At 44.0% G+C, this 20,205-nt stretch overlaps 1 pseudogene; it reads left to right on the forward strand.

Moving 5' to 3' along the window:
* The window catches only part of LOC112242049, a 77,790-nt pseudogene that overhangs the window by 53,108 nt on the left and 4,477 nt on the right, over positions 1-20,205 (forward strand).

The raw sequence follows: 20,205 nt of genomic DNA on the forward strand, positions 1-20,205 counted from the left end.
TGAGGAACCACACACTGCTCTGATAGGCTGGGATGTGTTGTGAGGAACCAGGGCATCCAACCACACACTGCTCTAATAGGCTGGGATGTGTTGTGAGGAACCACACACTGCTCTGATAGGCTGGGATGTGTTGTGAGGAACCACACACTGCTCTGATAGGCTGGGATGTGTTGTGAGGAACCACACACTGCTCTGATAGGCTGGGATGTGTTGTGAGGAACCAGGGCATCCAACCACACACTGCTCTGATAGGCTGGGATGTGTTGTGAGGAACCACACACTGCTCTGATAGGCTGGGATGTGTTGTGAGGAACCACACACTGCTCTGATAGGCTGGGATGTGTTGTGAGGAACCACACACTGCTCTGATAGGCTGGGATGTGTTGTGAGGAACCAGGTCATCCAACCACACACTGCTCTGATAGGCTGGGATGTGTTGTGAGGAACCACACACTGCTCTGATAGGCTGGGATGTGTTGTGAGGAACCAGGTCATCCAACCCACACACTGCTCACCCTGCTCTGATAGGCTGGGATGTGTTGTGAGGAACCACACACTGCTCTGATAGGCATGGATGTGTTGTGAGGAAACAGGTCATCCAACCACACTGCTCTGATAGGCTGGGATGTGTTGTGAGGGAACAGGGCATCCAACCACACACTGCTCTGATAGGCTGGGATGTGTTGTGAGGAATAGGCCACACACTGCTCTGATAGGCTGGGATGTGTTGTGAGGAACCACACACTGCTCTGATAGGCTGGGATGTGTTGTGAGGAACCACACACTGCTCTGATAGGCTGGGATGTGTTGTGAGGAACCACACCCTGCTCTGATAGGCTGGGATGTGTTGTGAGGAACCACACCCTGCTCTGATAGGCTGGGATGTGTTGTGAGGAACCACACCCTGCTCTTTGTCATTGTGTACTAACGCTGTTGTAATGTACAGGCATGCTGACTTGTGTTCCCTGTGGCATTATTAAATCCTCTATTGCGTAAAACTGTACAGATGTAATTGACCTGATTTATCTAACCTTTCTTTAAAAAGGTATTAGGTGAACAATAGATAAGTAAAGAAATAAAACAACAGTAAAAAGACAGGCTATAACAGTAGAGAGGCTATAACAGTAGAGAGGCTATAACAGTAGAGAGGCTATAACAGTAGAGAGGCTATAACAGTAGAGAGGCTATAACAGTAGAGAGGCTATAACAGTAGAGAGGCTATAACAGTAGAGAGGCTATAACAGTAGAGAGGCTATAACAGTAGAGAGGCTATAACAGTAGAGAGGCTATAACAGTAGAGAGGCTATAACAGTAGAGAGGCTATAACAGTAGAGAGGCTATAACAGTAGAGAGGCTATAACAGTAGAGAGGCTATAACAGTAGAGAGGCTATAACAGTAGAGAGGCTATAACAGTAGAGAGGCTATAACAGTAGAGAGGCTATAACAGTAGAGAGGCTATAACAGTAGAGAGGCTATAACAGTAGAGAGGCTATATAACAGTAGAGAGGCTATAACAGTAGAGAGGCTATAACAGTAGAGAGGCTATAACAGTAGAGATGCTATAACAGTAGAGAGGCTATAACAGTAGAGAGGCTATAACAGTAGAGAGGCTATAACAGTAGAGAGGCTATAACAGTAGAGAGGCTATAACAGTAGAGAGGCTATAACAGTAGAGAGGCTATAACAGTAGAGAGGCTATAACAGTAGAGAGGCTATAACAGTAGAGAGGCTATAACAGTAGAGAGGCTATAACAGTAGAGAGGCTATAACAGTAGAGAGGCTATAACAGTAGAGAGGCTATAACAGTAGAGAGGCTATAACAGTAGAGAGGCTATAACAGTAGAGAGGCTATAACAGTAGAGAGGCTATAACAGTAGCGAGGCTATAACAGTAGAGAGGCTATAACAGTAGAGAGGCTATAACAGTAGAGAGGCTATAACAGTAGAGAGGCTATAACAGTAGAGAGGCTATAACAGTAGAGAGGCTATAACAGTAGAGAGGCTATAACAGTAGAGAGGCTATAACAGTAGAGAGGCTATAACAGTAGAGAGGCTATAACAGTAGAGAGGCTATAACAGTAGAGAGGCTATATACAGTAGCGAGGCTATAACAGTAGAGAGGCTATAACAGTAGAGAGGCTATAACAGTAGAGAGGCTATATACAGTAGAGAGGCTATAACAGTAGAGAGGCTATAACAGTAGAGAGGCTATAACAGTAGAGAGGCTATAACAGTAGAGAGGCTATATACAGTAGCGAGGCTATAACAGTAGAGAGGCTATAACAGTAGAGAGGCTATAACAGTAGAGATGCTATAACAGTAGAGATGCTATAACAGTAGAGAGGCTATAACAGTAGAGAGGCTATAACAGTAGAGAGGCTATAACAGTAGAGAGGCTATAACAGTAGAGAGGCTATAACAGTAGAGAGGCTATAACAGTAGAGAGGCTATAACAGTAGAGAGGCTATAACAGTAGCGAGGCTATATACAGTAGCGAGGCTATAACAGTAGAGAGGCTATAACAGTAGAGAGGCTATAACAGTAGAGAGGCTATAACAGTAGAGAGGCTCTATAACAGTAGAGAGGCTATAACAGTAGAGAGGCTATAACAGTAGAGAGGCTATAACAGTAAGGAGGCTATATATAGTAGCGAGGCTATAACAGTAGAGAGGCTATAACAGTAGAGAGGCTATAACAGTAGCGAGGCTATATACAGTAGCGAGGCTATAACAGTAGAGAGGCTATAACAGTAGAGAGGCTATAACAGTAGCGAGGCTATATACAGTAGCGAGGCTATAACAGTAGAGAGGCTATAACAGTAGAGAGGATATAACTGTAGCGAGGCTATAACAGTAGAGAGGCTATAACAGTAGAGAGGCTATAACAGTAGAGAGGCTATAACAGTAGAGAGGCTATAACAGTAGAGAGGCTATAACAGTAGAGAGGCTATAACAGTAGAGAGGCTATAACAGTAGAGAGGCTATAACAGTAGCGAGGCTCTATAACAGTAGAGAGGCTACAACAGTAGAGAGGCTACATACAGACACCGGTTAGTCAGGCTGATTGAGGTAGTATGTAGATATGGTTAAAGTGACTATACATATATGATGAACAGAGACTAGCAGTAGCGTAAAAGAGGGGTTGGCGGGTGGTGGGTGGAGGGACACAATGCATATTGCCCGGTTAGTCAATGTGCAGGAGCACTGGTTGGTCGCGCCAATTGAGGTAGTATGTACATGAATGTATAGTTAAAGTGACTATGCATATATGATAAACAGAGAGTAGCAGCAGCGTAAAAAGAGGGGTTGGGAGGGGGCACTCAATGCAAATAGTCTGGGTAGTCATTTGATTACCTGTTCAGGAGTCTTATGTCTTGGGGGTAAAAATTCCATATTCCGTGTTCTGAATTCCATATTCAGTGTTCTGAATTCCATATTCAGTGTTCTGAATTCCATATTCCGTGTTCTGAATTCCATATTCCGTACTAATTCCCTACTCTCTGTTCCCGGGTGGGTGTTTCCAGGAAGTCCAGATGCGTTATACAGACAGCAGGATCAAGCTGATGAATGAGATCCTGAGTGGGATTAAGATCCTGAAGTTCTACGCCTGGGAACAGGCCTTCCTGGAGAGGGTTCTGGGTTACCGGGAGAAAGAACTCAATGCCCTGAAGAGGTCCCAGGTCCTTTACTCCATCTCCATCGCCTCCTTCAACTCCTCATCCTTCTTGGTGAGTTACGACCTGTCGTAGAGCCTTCGTAAGCCTGTCATAAACATTACAGATGTCACTATCAATACGTTATCAATACGCCATCTCCATCTCCACTTAACTCCGAACCTGTTTCCTGACCTGAGACTACATAAGAGACTACTACATAAGGCTACATAACCCTTCATAAGGCTGTCATAACCTTTCATAAGGCTACATAACCCTTCATAAGGCTGTCATAACCATGTCCTGTGCTCCTACAGATAGCGTTCTCCATGTTCGGCGTCTACGTCCTCGTCGACGATAAGAACATCCTCGACGCCCAGAAGGTGTTCGTTTCCATGGCTCTCATCCACATTTTGAAGACGCCCCTCAGCCAGCTGCCCTTCGCTATGAGCACCACCATGCAGGTCAGTCAGGGGCCACGGTGATGTCATCACTAAGGGACCGAACAAAACAATGTGGCCCTGGCAAGGTATATCATGAACGGATGATTGGAAAATCATTTGAAATGTCTTTCATGAAAGTGTTTGTGTGTGCAGGCTGTTGTCTCTCTGAGGCGTCTGGGAAAGTTCCTGTGCCAGGATGAGCTGAAGCCTGACGACGTAGATAGAGAACCATACAGCCCTGGTGGGAACACACACACACACTACACACTACACACACACTACACACACACTACACACACTACACACACACACACACTACACACACACACACACCACACACCACACCACACACACACACACACACACACACACACACACACACACACACACACACACACACACACACACACACACACACACACACACACACACACACACACACACACCACACCACACCCACACCACACACACACACACACACACACACACACACACACACACACACACACACACACACACACACACCACACCACACCACACCACACCACACCACACCACACCACACCACACCACACACACACACACACAGATAAACAGAAAAGGAAATGGGTTTCTCAAAACTGTGATATTTACTACATATCTCGGTTTGACTACCCTCTTCTCTCTCTCTCTCTCCACATCTTACTCTCCCTCCCTCTCTCTCTCTCCCTCCCCTCTCCCTACCAGATGGTGATGGGGTAGTGATAGACAGCGGTACGTTTGGCTGGTCTAAGGAAGGTCCTCCCTGCCTGATGAGGATCAACGTGAGGGTGAAGAAGGGGTCTCTGGTAGCTGTGGTGGGACATGTCGGGAGTGGGAAGTCCTCCCTGCTATCAGCCATGCTTGGGGAGACAGAGAAGAGGAGTGGTCACGTCTCAGTCAAGGTAGGTACTGCGACAATACCTTAGTACAAGGGTGACAAACTCCATTCCTGGAGGCCCAGAGTACTGCTGGTTTCCTGTTCTACCTGATACTTAATATCACCTACCTGGTGTCTCTCTCTCTGTGTCTCTCTGTGTCTCTCTTGTCTCTCTCTCTCTCTCTCTCTCTCTCTCCCTCTCTGTGTCTCTCTTTGTCTCTCTTGTCTCTCCCTCTCTCTCTCCCTCTCTGTGTCTCTCTTTGACTCTCATCTCTCTCTCTCTCTCTCTCTCTCTCTCTCTCTATCACTCTCTCTCCCCCTTCTCTCCCTCTTGCTCTCCATCTCTCTCTCTCTCTCTCCCTCTCTCTTTCTCCCCCTCTCTCCCCCCCCTCTCTCTCTCTCTCTCTCTTTCCCTCTCTCTCTCTCTCCAGGGCTCTGTGGCCTATGTACCTCAGCAGGCGTGGATCCAGAATGCCACGCTGAAAGACAACATAGTGTTTGGTCAGGAGAGGAAGGAGAGCTGGTACCACAGAGTGGTGGAGGCCTGCGCCCTGCTGCCAGACCTGGAGATCCTGCCTGCTGGAGACGGCACTGAGATCGGGGAGAAGGTGAGGACAGGAGCGGGTCTGGTGGGGGTTAGGTTTAGATCAGGGAGTAGGTGAGGACAGGAGCGGGTCTGGTGGGGGTTAGGTTTAGATCGGGAGAAGGTTCAGCAACATCCCTGTTCTTTACTGTGTGATCCCTGAATGTTTGATTGGTTGATCAGTTGATTGATTGATTAGTTGATTAATTCATTCATTAGTTGATTCATTCATTCATTAGTTGATTCATTCATTCATTAGTTGATTCATTCATTCATTAGTTGATGCATTCATTCATTAGTTGATGCATTCATTCATTAGTTGATTCATTCATTCATTAGTTGATTGATTCATTCTTTAGTTGATTCATTCATTCATTAGTTGATTCATTCATTCATTAGTTGATTCATTCATTCATTAGTTGATTCATGTATACGTCCGTTCATTCGTTCATTTACTTGTATGAGTATAGTTTACTTTACCTCATGAAGGTTTTATCCTGCAGATAGAGAAACAAATCATTAAATTAAGGTTGTCCTTTCTCTCCCCAGAGTCTGAACCTATCAGGGGGTCAGAAGCAGAGATTCAGTCTGGCCACTAACTGATATGTTCTCTCTCCGTGTCTCCCTTCTGTCTCTCCCTCCCTCTCCATCCTCTCCCTCCTTCTCCTCCTCCCTCCCCCCCCCCCCTCCCTGTGTCTCCCTTCTGTCTCTCCCTCCCTCCCTCTCTCCATCTCTCCCTCCCTCTCCATCCTCCCATTCTCCCCCTCCTTCTCCTCCTCCCCCCCCCCTCCCCCTCCCCCTCTCTCCCTGTGTCTCCTTCTGTCTCTCCATCTCTCCCTCCCTCCTCCCATCCTCTCCCTCCTTCTCCCCCTCCCTCACCCCCTCCCTCCATCTCCTCCCCCTCTCTCCCTCCCCCTCACACTCCTTCTCCCCCTCCTCTCTCCCCCCTCTCTCCCTCCCCCTCACACTCCTTCTCCTTCTCCCCCTCCCTCCCCCTCACACTCTTTCTCCCCCTCCCCCTCTCTCTCCCTCCTCCTCTCACTCCCTTTCCCCCTCCTCCCAGGGTCTGAATCTATCAGGTGGTCAGAAGCAGAGAGTCAGTCTGGCCAGGGCCGTGTACAGGAAGGCTGACGTCTATCTCCTAGACGACCCTCTGTCGGCCGTCGACGCCCACGTGGGTCAACACATCTTTGAGAGGGTGTTTGGTGCTGAAGGACTGCTCAAAGACCAGGTTAATATTTAACAGACAACAGTGGTGTGTTGAGTGTTGAGTGTTGAGTGTTGAGTGTTCTGTGTGTGTGTTCAGTGTCTGTGTGTTGAGTGTTCTGTGTGTGTGTGTGTGTGTGTGTGTGTGTGTGTGTGTGTGTGTGTGTGTGTGTGTGTGTGTGTGTGTGTGTGTGTGTGTAACTCTCTGCTGTATCGCTGGGATTCAATATGATCCCAGATTTGGACAATACTCCAAATAAAAGTCATTTCGGGGAATAGTGTAGTAAACATCTGCAGCATTTACTGTGAATGTGGTCTCATTGTGAACAGAGGGAACAGTGCCTTTAAAACGTGCATCGCTGACAAACTGGTATTGAATCCCGGCCTAAGACTGTTTCTGATTCATGCAGTCAGACTACCATGTGTTCTCTAAACCTTCTGACTACCATGTGTTCTCTAAACCTTCTGACTACCATGTGTTCTCTAAACCTTCAGACTACCATGTGTTCTCTCTAAACCTTCAGACTACCATGTGTTCTCTAAACCTTCTGACTACCATGTGTTCTCTAAACCTTCTGACTACCATGTGTTCTCTAAACCTTCTGACTACCATGTGTTCTCTAAACCTTCTGACTACCATGTGTTCTCTAAACCTTCTGACTACCATGTGTTCTCTAAACCTTCAGACTACCATGTGTTCTCTAAACCTTCTGACTACCATGTGTTCTCTAAACCTTCTGACTACCATGTGTTCTCTCTAAACCTTCAGACTACCATGTGTTCTCTCTAAACCTTCTGACTACCATGTGTTCTCTAAACCTTCTGACTACCATGTGTTCTCTAAACCTTCTGACTACCATGTGTTCTCTAAACCTTCAGACTACCATGTGTTCTCTAAACCTTCTGACTACCATGTGTTCTCTAAACCTTCTGACTACCATGTGTTCTCTAAACCTTCTGACTACCATGTGTTCTCTAAACCTTCTGACTACCATGTGTTCTCTAAACCTTCTGACTACCATGTGTTCTCTCTAAACCTTCTGACTACCATGTGTTCTCTAAACCTTCTGACTACCATGTGTTCTCTAAACCTTCTGACTACCATGTGTTCTCTAAACCTTCTGACTACCATGTGTTCTCTCTAAACCTTCAGACTACCATGTGTTCTCTCTAAACCTTCAGACTACCATGTGTTCTCTCTAAACCTTCAGACTACCATGTGTTCTCTAAACCTTCTGACTACCATGTGTTCTCTAAACCTTCAGACTTCCATGTGTTCTCTAAACCTTCAGACTTCCATGTGTTCTCTCTAAACCTTCAGACTACCATGTGTTCTCTCTAAACCTTCAGACTACCATGTGTTCTCTAAACCTTCAGACTTCCATGTGTTCTCTAAACCTTCAGACTTCCATGTGTTCTCTAAACCTTCAGACTTCCATGTGTTCTCTATAAACCTTCAGACTACCATGTGTTCTCTATAAACCTTCAGACTTCCATGTGTTCTCTAAACCTTCAGACTACCATGTGTTCTCTCTAAACCTTCAGACTACCATGTGTTCTCTAAACCTTCAGACTTCCATGTGTTCTCTAAACCTTCAGACTTCCATGTGTTCTCTAAACCTTCAGACTACCATGTGTTCTCTAAACCTTCAGACTTCCATGTGTTCTCTAAACCTTCAGACTTCCATGTGTTCTCTATAAACCTTCTGACTACCATGTGTTCTCTAAACCTTCAGACTACCATGTGTTCTCTAAACCTTCAGACTACCATGTGTTCTCTAAACCTTCTGACTACCATGTGTTCTCTATAAACCTTCAGACTTCCATGTGTTCTCTAAACCTTCAGACTACCATGTGTTCTCTCTAAACCTTCAGACTACCATGTGTTCTCTAAACCTTCAGACTTCCATGTGTTCTCTAAACCTTCAGACTTCCATGTGTTCTCTATAAACCTTCTGACTACCATGTGTTCTCTAAACCTTCAGACTCGTGTCTTGGTGACCCACGGTCTGAGCTTCCTGCCCCAGGCAGATCTGATCCTGGTGTTGGTGGAGGGAGAGATCACTGAGATGGGATCCTACCTGGAGCTGATGGCACGTGACGGGGCCTTCGCTGAGTTCATAAGACTCTTCGCCGGGAACGAGCGCAAGGAGCGCTCACACAGAGGTGAGGAGAGAGATGGAACACATTCAACAGGCTACAACCACCTGGTGATCAAGCAGTGTTTCGATTGGCTAAAGAGGAGTTTAGCAGATGTTAATTCAAAACAAACTACATGTGTAGGATCTTAATTTGACCATTATTGTCGCCGCAAAATAAGCCTGCAACAAAAGGATTTGAACGTTTAGTCAATAATATTGCTTTGATTGGTGGTGTCATGATATTACTACCAAACCGAGCTCCTCATTTCATTACCTAGCCCGAACTCTGTCATGATATTACTACCAAACTGAGCTCCTCATTTCATTACCTAGCCTGAACTCTGTCATGATATTACTACCAAACTGAGCTCCTCATTTCATTACCTAGCCTGAACTCTGTCATGATATTACTACCAAACTGAGCTCCTCATTTCATTACCTAGCCTGAACTCTGTCATGATATTACTACCAAACTGAGCTCCTCATTTCATTACCTAGCCTGAACTCTGTCATGATATTACTACCAAACTGAGCTCCTCATTTCATTACCTAGCCCGAACTCTGTCATGACATTACTACCAAACTGAGCTCCTCATTCCATTACCTAGCCTGAACTCTGTCATGATATTACTACCAAACTGAGCTCCTCATTCCATTACCTAGCCTGAACTCTGTCATGATATTACTACCAAACTGAGCCTTCATCTGAAAGGAAGGAAGGACCCGTGTCTATACTATGCTGACATCATGTTGTTGTGGTTGTTTACAGGAACCAGGAAGTCGGTATCTCGTCTGAGTATGACAGACTTCTCCATAGATCTTTCTCAGGAGCAGCTCATTAGGTATGACTCCTGACCTTCAACAAACACACTGAGAGTCGCCAACAGGAGGGTTCATCTTAGCTGTGGTATTTGGGGTCGGCAGTACCAGGTTCATGAGCCAGACAGCTTAACACTGCTCCAAGAAAGCTCCCTGGGGGGACAGGTCTTACCAATTCTCATTTTTACCTATTCTCTCTCTCTCTCTCTCCCCCTTCTCTCTCTCTCTCTCTCTCTCTCCTCTCTCTCTCTCTCTCTCTCACCCTCTTCTCTCTCTCTCTCTCTCTCTCTCCCTCTTCTTTCTCTCTCTCTCACCCTCTTCTCTCTCTCTCTCTCTCTCCTCTTCTTTCTCTCTCTCTCTCTCTCTCTCTCCTCTCTCCCCCCCTCACTCTCTCTCTTCTCTCTATTTTCTCTCTCTATTTTCTCTCTTTCTCTCTCTCGCTCTCTCTCTCTCGCTCTCTCTCTCAGTGGGGACATGATGAGTAGTGCCAGTATTCAGACCATGGAGGCCATCTCAGACACAGAGGACCAGAAGCAGGAAGTCCTGGGGAAACTGACAGAGGCTGACAAGGCCAACACAACACAGGAAGAGTGAGTAGTACAGTACTGACACATAACTACTGACAGATTACAGACAAGGTGAGTAGTACAGTACTGACACATACCTACTAACAGACCACAGAAAATGTGAATGGTGCAGAACTGACACATAACTACTGACAGACCACAGACAAGGTGAATAGTACAGTACTGACACATACCTACTGGCAGACTATAGACGATGTGAATGGTACAGTACTGACACATACCTACTGACACATACCTACTACTCTCTCTTTCTGTCTCTCTCTCTCTTTGTCCTTCTCTCTCTCTGTCTCTCTCTCTCTCTTTGTCCTTCTCTCTCTCTCTCTCCTCTCTCTCTGTCTCTCTCTCTCTTTGTCCTTCTCTCTTTCTCTCTCTCTCTCTCTCTCTCTCTCTCTCTCTCTCTCTCTTGTCTTTGTCCTTCTCTCTCCTCTCTCTCTGTCTCTCTCTCTCTCTTTGTCCTTCTCTCTCTCTCTCTCTCCTCTCTTTCTGTCTCTCTCTCTCTTTGTCCTTCTCTCTCTCTCTCTCTCTCTCCCTCCCTCTCCCTCTAGGTGAAACTAGAGATGTACGTGGAGTACTTCAGGACCATCGGTCTGGCTCTGATCATCCCCATAGTCTTCCTGTATGCGTTCCAGCAGGCCGCCTCCCTCGCCTACAACTATTGGCTTAGCGTCTGGGCCGACGATCCAATCATCAACGGCACCCAGATTGACACAGACCTGAAACTGGGCGTGTTCGGAGCCCTGGGGTTTGCTCAAGGTGGGTTAGGGGTGGGGCAAGGAGGATTATGATGATGTCACTAAAGACCTGTACCTGAGCTGCAGGGTTGGACAGGTGTGGTTTGACAAGTGTTGTTGGACAGGTGTGGTTAAGCAGGTGTGGTTAGACAGGTGTGGTTAAGCAGGTGTGGTTAAGCAGGTGTGGTTAGACAGGTGTGGTTAGACAGGTAAGGTTAGGGAGGTGTCATTGAGACAGGTGTGGTTAGACAAGTGTGGTTAGACAGGTGTGGTCCCCCTCTCTCCCACCACTCCTTCATTTCTCTGACCTCTTTCCCTCTCCCCAATTCCTTAATTTCTCTGACCTCTCTCCCCATTCCTTAATTTCTCTGACCTCTCTCCCCATTCCTTAATTTCTCTGACCTCTCTCCCCATTCCTTCATTTCTCTCACCTCTCTCCCCATTCCTTCATTTCTCTAACCCCTCTCCCTATCTCTCCCCATTCCTTCATTTCTCTAACCAGTCTCCCTATCTCTCCCACATTCCTTAATTTCTCTAACCTCTCTCCCTATCTCTCCCCATTCCTTCATTTCTCTAACCTCTCTCCCCATTCCTTCATTTCTCTAACCAGTCTCCCTATCTCTCCCACATTCCTTAATTTCTCTAACCCCTCTCCCTATCTCTCCCCATTCCTTCATTTCTCTAACCAGTCTCCCTATCTCTCCCACATTCCTTAATTTCTCTAACCTCTCTCCCTATCTCTCCCCATTCCTTCATTTCTCTAACCTCTCTCCCTATCTCTCCCACATTCCTTCATTCCTCAAACCTCTCTCCCCATTCCTTCATTTCTCTAACCCCTCTCCCTATCTCTCCCACATTCCGTCATTTCTCTAACCTCTCTCCCTATCTCTCCCCCATTCCTTCATTACTCTAACTCCCCTCCCTATCTCTCCCCCATTCCTTCATTACTCTAACTCCCCTCCCTATCTCTCCCCATCTAGGTGTGTCTATCTTTGGCACCACAGTGGCCATCTCTCTGGGGGGGATAATTGCTTCTCGTCACCTCCACCTAGACCTCCTCAACAACGTCCTGCGTTCCCCCATGGCCTTCTTCGAGGTCACACCCTCAGGGAACCTGCTGAACCGCTTCTCCAAGGAGGTGGGTTCAGTGTGTGTGTGTGTGTGTGTGTGTGTGTGTGTGTGTGTGTGTGTGTGCGCGCGTGCTTCGTTTCTCATGGCCTTTTTCAAAGACACATCCTCAGGGAACCTAGGATGTGAATAGTATAGTATAGTAGTAGTAGTAGTAGTAGTAGTAGTATGAATAGTAGTAGTAGTAGTAGTAGTATGAATAGTAGTAGTAGTAGTATGAATAGTAGTAGTAGTAGTATGAATAGTAGTAGTATAGTAGTAGTAGTAATAGTAGTAGTTGTAATAGTAGCAGTAGTTGTAATAGTAGTAGTAGTTGTAATAGTATTAGTTGTAATAGTAGTAGTAGTTGTGATAGTAGTTGTAATAGTAGTAGTAGTAGTTGTAATAGTATTAGTTGTAATAGTAGTAGTAGTTGTAATAGTAGTTGTAATAGTAGTAGTAGTTGTGATAGTAGTTGTAATAGTAGTAGTAGTAGTTGTCGTAATTGTAGTAGTAGTGGTTGTAGTAGTTGTAATAGTCGTTGTAATAGTAGTAGTTGTAATAGTAGTAGTAGTGGTTGTAGTAGTAGTAGTAGTTATTGTAGTAGTTGTAATAGTAGTAGTAGTTGTGATAGTAGTTGTAATAGTAGTAGTAGTAGTTGTAATAGTATTAGTTGTAATAGTAGTAGTAGTTGTAATAGTATTAGTTGTAATAGTAGTAGTAGTTGTAATAGTAGTTGTAATAGTAGTAGTAGTAGTTGTCGTAATTGTAGTAGTAGTGGTTGTAGTAGTTGTAATAGTCGTTGTAATAGTAGTAGTTGTAATAGTAGTAGTAGTGGTTGTAGTAGTAGTAGTAGTTATTGTAGTAGTTGTAATAGTAGTTGTAATAGTAGCAGTAGTTGTGATAGTAGTAGTAGTAGTTGTAGTAGTTGTCGTAATTGTAGTAGTAGTGTTTGTAGTAGTTGTAATAGTCGTTGTAGTAGTTGTAGTAGTTGTAATAGTAGTTGTGATAGTAGTAGTAGTAGTTGTAGTAGTTGTCGTAATTGTAGTAGTAGTGTTTGTAGTAGTTGTAATAGTCGTTGTAGTAGTTGTAGTAGTTGTAATAGTAGTTGTGATAGTAGTAGTAGTAGTTGTGATAGTAGTTGTGATAGTAGTTGTAATAGTAGTAGTAGTAGTTGTAGTAGTTGTGATAGTAGTTGTAATAGTAGTAGTAGTAGTTGTAGTAGTTGTGATAGTAGTCATAGTCGTCATGGTATATGTAACTCGTATGCTAAATACCATGAATTGTAATAATTATTCTAGGTGGATGCCATTGACTGTATGATCCCTGATGGTCTGAAGATGATGCTGGGATACCTGTTCAAACTGCTAGAGGTCTGCATCATCGTTCTGGTGGCCATGCCCTTCGCTGGGGTGGTTCTGCTGCCGCTCACACTGCTCTACGCATTCATACAGGTAGGATTACAGTAGAGCTGAGTTCAATACTATTTCATTCATACAGGTAGGATTACAGTAGAGCTGGGTTCAATACTATTTCATTCATACAGGTAGGATTACAGTAGAGCTGGGTTCAATACTATTTCATTCATACAGGTAGGATTACAGTAGAGCTGAGTTCAATACTATTTCATTCATACAGGTAGGATTACAGTAGAGCTGAGTTCAAATACTATTTCATTCATACAGGTAGGATTACAGTAGAGCTGAGTTCAAATACTATTTCATTCATACAGGTAGGATTACAGTAGAGCTGGGTTCAATACTATTTCATTCATACAGGTAGGATTACAGTAGAGCTGGGTTCAAATACTATTTCATTCATACAGGTAGGATTATAGTAGAGCTGGGTTCAATACTATTTCATTCATACAGGTAGGATTACAGTAGAGCTGGGTTCAAATACTATTTCATTCATACAGGTAGGATTACAGTAGAGCTGAGTTCAAATACTATTTCATTCATACAGGTAGGATTACAGTAGAGCTGGGTTCAATACTATTTCATTCATACAGGTAGGATTACAGTAGAGCTGAGTTCAAATACTATTTCATTCATACAGGTAGGTTTACAGTAGAGCTGAGTTCAAATACTATTTCATTCATACAGGTAGGATTACAGTAGAGCTGGGTTCAAATAGTATTTAATTCATACAGGTAGGATTACAGTAGAGCTGGGTTCAAATACTATTTCATTCATACAGGTAGGATTACAGTAGAGCTGGGTTCAATACTATTTCATTCATACAGGTAGGATTACAGTAGAGCTGGGTTCAAATACTATTTCATTCATACAGGTAGGATTACAGTAGAGCTGAGTTCAAATACTATTTCATTCATACAGGTAGGATTACAGTAGAGCTGGGTTCAATACTATTTCATTCATACAGGTAGGATTACAGTAGAGCTGGGTTCAATACTATTTCATTCATACAGGTAGGATTACAGTAGAGCTGGGTTCAATACTATTTCATTCATACAGGTAGGATTACAGTAGAGCTGGGTTCAAATACTATTTCATTCATACAGGTAGGATTAAAGTAGAGCTGGGTTCAAATACTATTTCATTCATACAGGTAGGATTACAGTAGAGCTGAGGTCAAATACTATTTCATCCATACAGGTAGGATTACAGTAGAGCTGAGGTCAAATACTATTTCATCCATACAGGTAGGATTACAGTAGAGCTGGGTTCAAATACTATTTCATTCATACAGGTAGGATTACAGTAGAGCTGGTTTCAAATAGTATTTCATTCATACAGGTAGGATTACAGTAGAGCTGGGTTCAATACTATTTCATTCATACAGGTAGGATTACAGTAGAGCTGGGTTCAAATAGTATTTCATTCATACAGGTAGGATTACAGTAGAGCTGGGTTCAATACTATTTCATTCATACAGGTAGGATTACAGTAGAGCTGGGTTCAATACTATTTCATCCATAAGGTAGGATTACAGTAGAGCTGGGTTCAATACTATTTCATCCATAAGGTAGGATTACAGTAGAGCTGGGTTCAATACTATTTCATTCATACAGGTAGGATTACAGTAGAGCTGGGTTCAATACTATTTCATTCATACAGGTAGGATTACAGTAGAGCTGGGTTCAATACTATTTCATTCATACAGGTAGGATTACAGTAGAGCTGGGTTCAATACTATTTCATTCATACAGGTAGGATTACAGTAGAGCTGGGTTCAAATACTATTTCATTCATACAGGTAGGATTACAGTAGAGCTGGGTTCAAGTAGTATTTCATTCATACAGGTAGGATTACAGTAGAGCTGGGTTCAAATACTATTTCATTCATACAGGTAGGATTACAGTAGAGCTGGGTTCAAATACTATTTCATCCATACAGGTAGGATTACAGTAAAGCTGGGTTCAATACTATTTCATTCATACAGGTAGGATTACAGTAGAGCTGGGTTCAATACTATTTCATTCATACAGGTAGGATTACAGTAGAGCTGGGTTCAATACTATTTCATTCATACAGGTAGGATTACAGTAGAGCTGGGTTCAAATACTATTTCATTCATACAGGTAGGATTACAGTAGAGCTGGGTTCAATACTATTTCATTCATACAGGTAGGATTACAGTAGAGCTGGGTTCAAATACTATTTCATTCATACAGGTAGGATTACAGTAGAGCTGGGTTCAAATACTATTTCATCCATACAGGTAGGATTACAGTAAAGCTGGGTTCAATACTATTTCATTCATACAGGTAGGATTACAGTAGAGCTGGGTTCAAATACTATTTCATTCATACAGGTAGGATTACAGTAGAGCTGGGTTCAATACTATTTCATTCATACAGGTAGGATTACAGTAGAGCTGGGTTCAATACTATTTCATTCATACAGGTAGGAATACAGTAGAGCTGGGTTCAATACTATTTCATTCATACAGGTAGGATTACAGTAGAGCTGGGTTCAATACTATTTCATTCATACAGGTAGGATTACAGTAGAGCTGGGTTCAATACTATTTCATTCATACAGGTAGGAATACAGTAGAGCTGGGTTCAATACTATACAGGTAGGATTCATTCATTACAGGTAGGATTACAGTAGAGCTGGGTTCAAGTAGTATTTCATTCATACAGGTAGGATTACAGTAGAGCTGGGTTAAATACTATGTAAAATATCTCAATTATTTCCACATACGTATGAAGTAAGTATTCATATTTAATATTTGAACGTATTTGTAAATACACTTGGATATTATTTGCCCATGCATTTAACCCAGGTATTTGAATAGTATTTGAAATAAGTATTTGAAAATACTCTCAAATACAATTTGGTAGACTATTTGGTTTTATAAAAATAGCCATTGAAATACTGAAATATTTACGTTGGGTTGTGGATTTGAAAATACTCAAATAGAGAGAAAAATTATTTTAAATTCCAGACAATCAAATATACATTACTAGAACCCAGATCCTCTTCACAGGGTCAATCTGTAAAATACACTGTCTGTCTGTCTGTCTGTCTGCCTGTCTGTCTGTCTGTCTGTCTGTCTGTCTGTCTGTCTGTCTGTCTGTCTGTCTGCCTGTCTGCCGGTCTGCCTGTCTGCCTGTCTGTCTGTCTGCCTGTCTGCCTGCCTGCCTGCCTGCCTGTCTGCCTGTCTGCCTGTCTGTCTGTCTGCCTGTCTGTCTCTCTAAATGTCTGCCTGCCTGTCTGTCTCTCTAAATGTCTGTCTGCCTGCCTGTCTGTCCCTCCGAATGTCTGCCTGCCTGCCTGTCTGTCCCTCTAAATGTCTGCCTGCCTGCCTGTCTGTCCCTCTGAATGTCTGCCTGCCTGCCTGTCTGTCCCTCTAAATGTCTGTCTGCCTGCCTGTCTGTCCCTCTGAATGCCTGCCTTCCCGGTTGAATGCCTGCCTGCCCCTTTGAATGCCTGCTTGCCTGCCCCTTTGAATGCCTGCCTGCCTGCCTGTCCTCTGAATATCTGTCTGCCAGTCAGACTAAGATTAATTTGCCTTCTATATACCCCCCCCCCCCGACCCCCATCTCTCCTGTAGAGTTTTTACGTGGCAACATCGTGCCAGCTCCGTCGGCTAGAGGCAGTCAGTCGTTCTCCCATCTACACCCACTTCAATGAGACGGTCCAGGGGGCCAGTGTGGTCAGGGCCTTCTCAGAGCAGGAGCGCTTCATCCTGCAGGCTAACGGACGCATTGACCACAACCAGACAGCGTACTTCCCCCGCTTCGTAGCCACCAGGTAGGTGTAGGTGTTCTACATGCTTTCTACAAGTATTTTTGACTAATGTTAACATATTTGAAATTATGAAAAGTCTATGATTACATGGATAGAACATGGGACCTTAATCTGATTAACTACAGTACTGTAATCTGGTGTGGTGTATTATCTAATTAACCACAGTACTGTAATCTGGTGTGGTGTATTATCTAACTAACTACAGTAGTCACTGTAATCTGGTGTGGTGTATTATCTAATTAACCACAGTACTGTAATCTGGTGTGGTGTATTATCTAACTAACTACAGTTGTCACTGTAATCTGGTGTGGTGTATTATCTAACTAACTGCAGTAGTCACTGTAATCTGGTGTGGTGTATTATCTAACTAACTGCAGTAGTCACTGTAATCTGGTGTGGTGTATTATCTAACTAACTGCAGTAGTCACTGTAATCTGGTGTGGTATGTATTATCTAACTAACTGCAGTAGTCACTGTAATCTGGTGTGGTGTGTATTATCTAACTAACTACAGCAGTCACTGTAATCTGGTGTGGTGTATTATCTAACTAACTGCAGTAGTCACTGTAATCTGGTGTGGTGTATTATCTAACTAACTGCAGTAGTCACTGTAATCTGGTGTGGTGTATTATCTAACTAACTGCAGTAGTCACTGTAATCTGGTGTGGTGTATTATCTAACTAACTGCAGTAGTCACTGTAATCTGGTGTGGTATGTACCAAGCATCTCAGAGTAGTTAGGCTAATCTAGAACCGTCAAGGGTTCTCCGGCTGTTCCCATAGGAGAACCCTCTGAAGAACCCTTAAAGGTTGCAGGTATAACCCTTTTGGGTTCCATGTAGAAACGTTTTTACAGATGGAACCGAAAGGAGTTCTACCTGGAACCGAAAGGAATTTTACCTGGAACCCAAAAGAGTTCTACCTGGAACCCAAGAGGGTTCTACCTGGAACTCAAAAGAGTTCTACCTGGAACCCAAAAGGCGTTCCTCTATGGGGACAGACCAATAACCCTTTTGGATTCCTGTTTTCTATGAGAGTAGGGATCAGTTCCCTTCCTGTCCAGGGAATCCTGTTTTCTATGAGGGTAGGGATCAGTTCCCTTCCTGTCCAGGGAATCCTGTTTTCTATGAGGGTAGGGATCAGTTCCCTTCCTGTCCATGGAATCCTGTTTTCTATGAGGGTAGGGATCAGTTCCCTTCCTGTCCATGGAATCCTGTTTTCTATGAGGGTAGGGGTCAGTTCCCTTCCTGTCCAGGGAATCCTGTTTTCTATGAGAGTAGGGATCAGTTCCCTTCCTGTCCAGGGAATCCTGTTTTCTATGAGGGTAGGGGTCAGTTCCCTTCCTGTCCATGGAATCCTGTTTTCTATGAGGGTAGGGGTCAGTTCCCTTCCTGTCCATGGAATCCTGTTTTCTATGAGGGTAGGGGTCAGTTCCCTTCCTGTCCATGGAATCCTGTTTTCTATGAGAGTAGGGGTCAGTTCCCTTCCTGTCCATGGAATCCTGTTTTCTATGAGAGTAGGGATCAGTTCCCTTCCTGTCCAGTTCCCTTCCTGTCCAGGGAATCTTGTTCATTGTGATCCAAATGGAAAAAAATGAATCCTGGATACTACTCTGATACGTTTGATACATAAGGCACCTGAGCTATGACCCCTGTGTCATCTTAACCCCTGACCTCTGACCTGCGCAGTCTGCAGGTGAACCTCGAGTTCCTGGAACATGTTCCTCTCTGATCGCTCTGTCTTCTGTTACATGTGTGTGTGTGTGTCCAGGTGGCTGGCTGTGAACCTAGAGTTCCTGGGGAATCTGTTGGTGCTGGCAGCAGCCACCTTAGCTGTGATGGGCAGAGACACACTGAGCCCTGGTATAGTAGGACTGGCTGTGTCACACTCACTACAGGTACAAACAAACAAACAAACAAACAAACAAACAAACACACACACACAGACACACACACACAGCAGTAACCTGTGACAACCTGTGATGTGTAGGTGACAGGTATTCTGAGCTGGATCGTGAGGTCCTGGACTGATGTAGAGAACAACATTGTGTCCGTGGAGAGAGTTAAGGAGTACGCTGACACACCAAAGGAGGTGAGTGGCTGTAAAACTATACTATCCTACCCTCAAAGAGAGGATCTAGTTTACTGGTCAGGTGTAAACTATACTATCCTACCCCTCAAAGAGAGGATCTAGTTCACTGGTCAGGTGTAAACTATACTATCCTACCCTCATATAAAGGAGATACTTTACTGGTCAGGTGTAAACTATACTATCCTACCCCTCACAGAGAGGATCTAGTTTACTGGTCAGGTGTAAACTATACTATCCTACCCCTCAAAGAGAGGATCTAGTTTACTGGTCAGGTGTAAACTATACTATCCTACCCTCAAAGAGAGGATCTAGTTTACTGGTCAGGTGTAAACTATACTATCCTACCCCTCATAGAGAGGATCTATTTCACTGGTCAGCTATAAACTATACTATCCTACCCCTCACAGAGAGGATCTAGTTTACTGGTCAGGTGTAAACTATACTATCCTACCCCTCAAAGAGAGGATCTAGTTTACTGGTCAGGTGTAAACTGGTCTAAACTATACTATCCTACCCTCTATCCTACCCCTCACAGAGAGGATCTAAAGAGAGGATCTAGTTCACTGGTCAGGTGAAAACTACACTATCCTACCCCTCACAGAGAGGATCTAGTTCACTGGTCAGGTGTAAACTATACTATCCTACCCTCACAGAGAGGATCTAGTTCACTGGTCAGGTGAAAACTATACTATCCTACCCCTCATAGAGAGGATCTAGTTCACTGGT

This window comes from Oncorhynchus tshawytscha, unplaced genomic scaffold, assembly GCF_018296145.1.
Source record: "Oncorhynchus tshawytscha isolate Ot180627B unplaced genomic scaffold, Otsh_v2.0 Un_contig_2391_pilon_pilon, whole genome shotgun sequence".
NCBI classification, from domain to species: domain Eukaryota; kingdom Metazoa; phylum Chordata; class Actinopteri; order Salmoniformes; family Salmonidae; genus Oncorhynchus; species Oncorhynchus tshawytscha.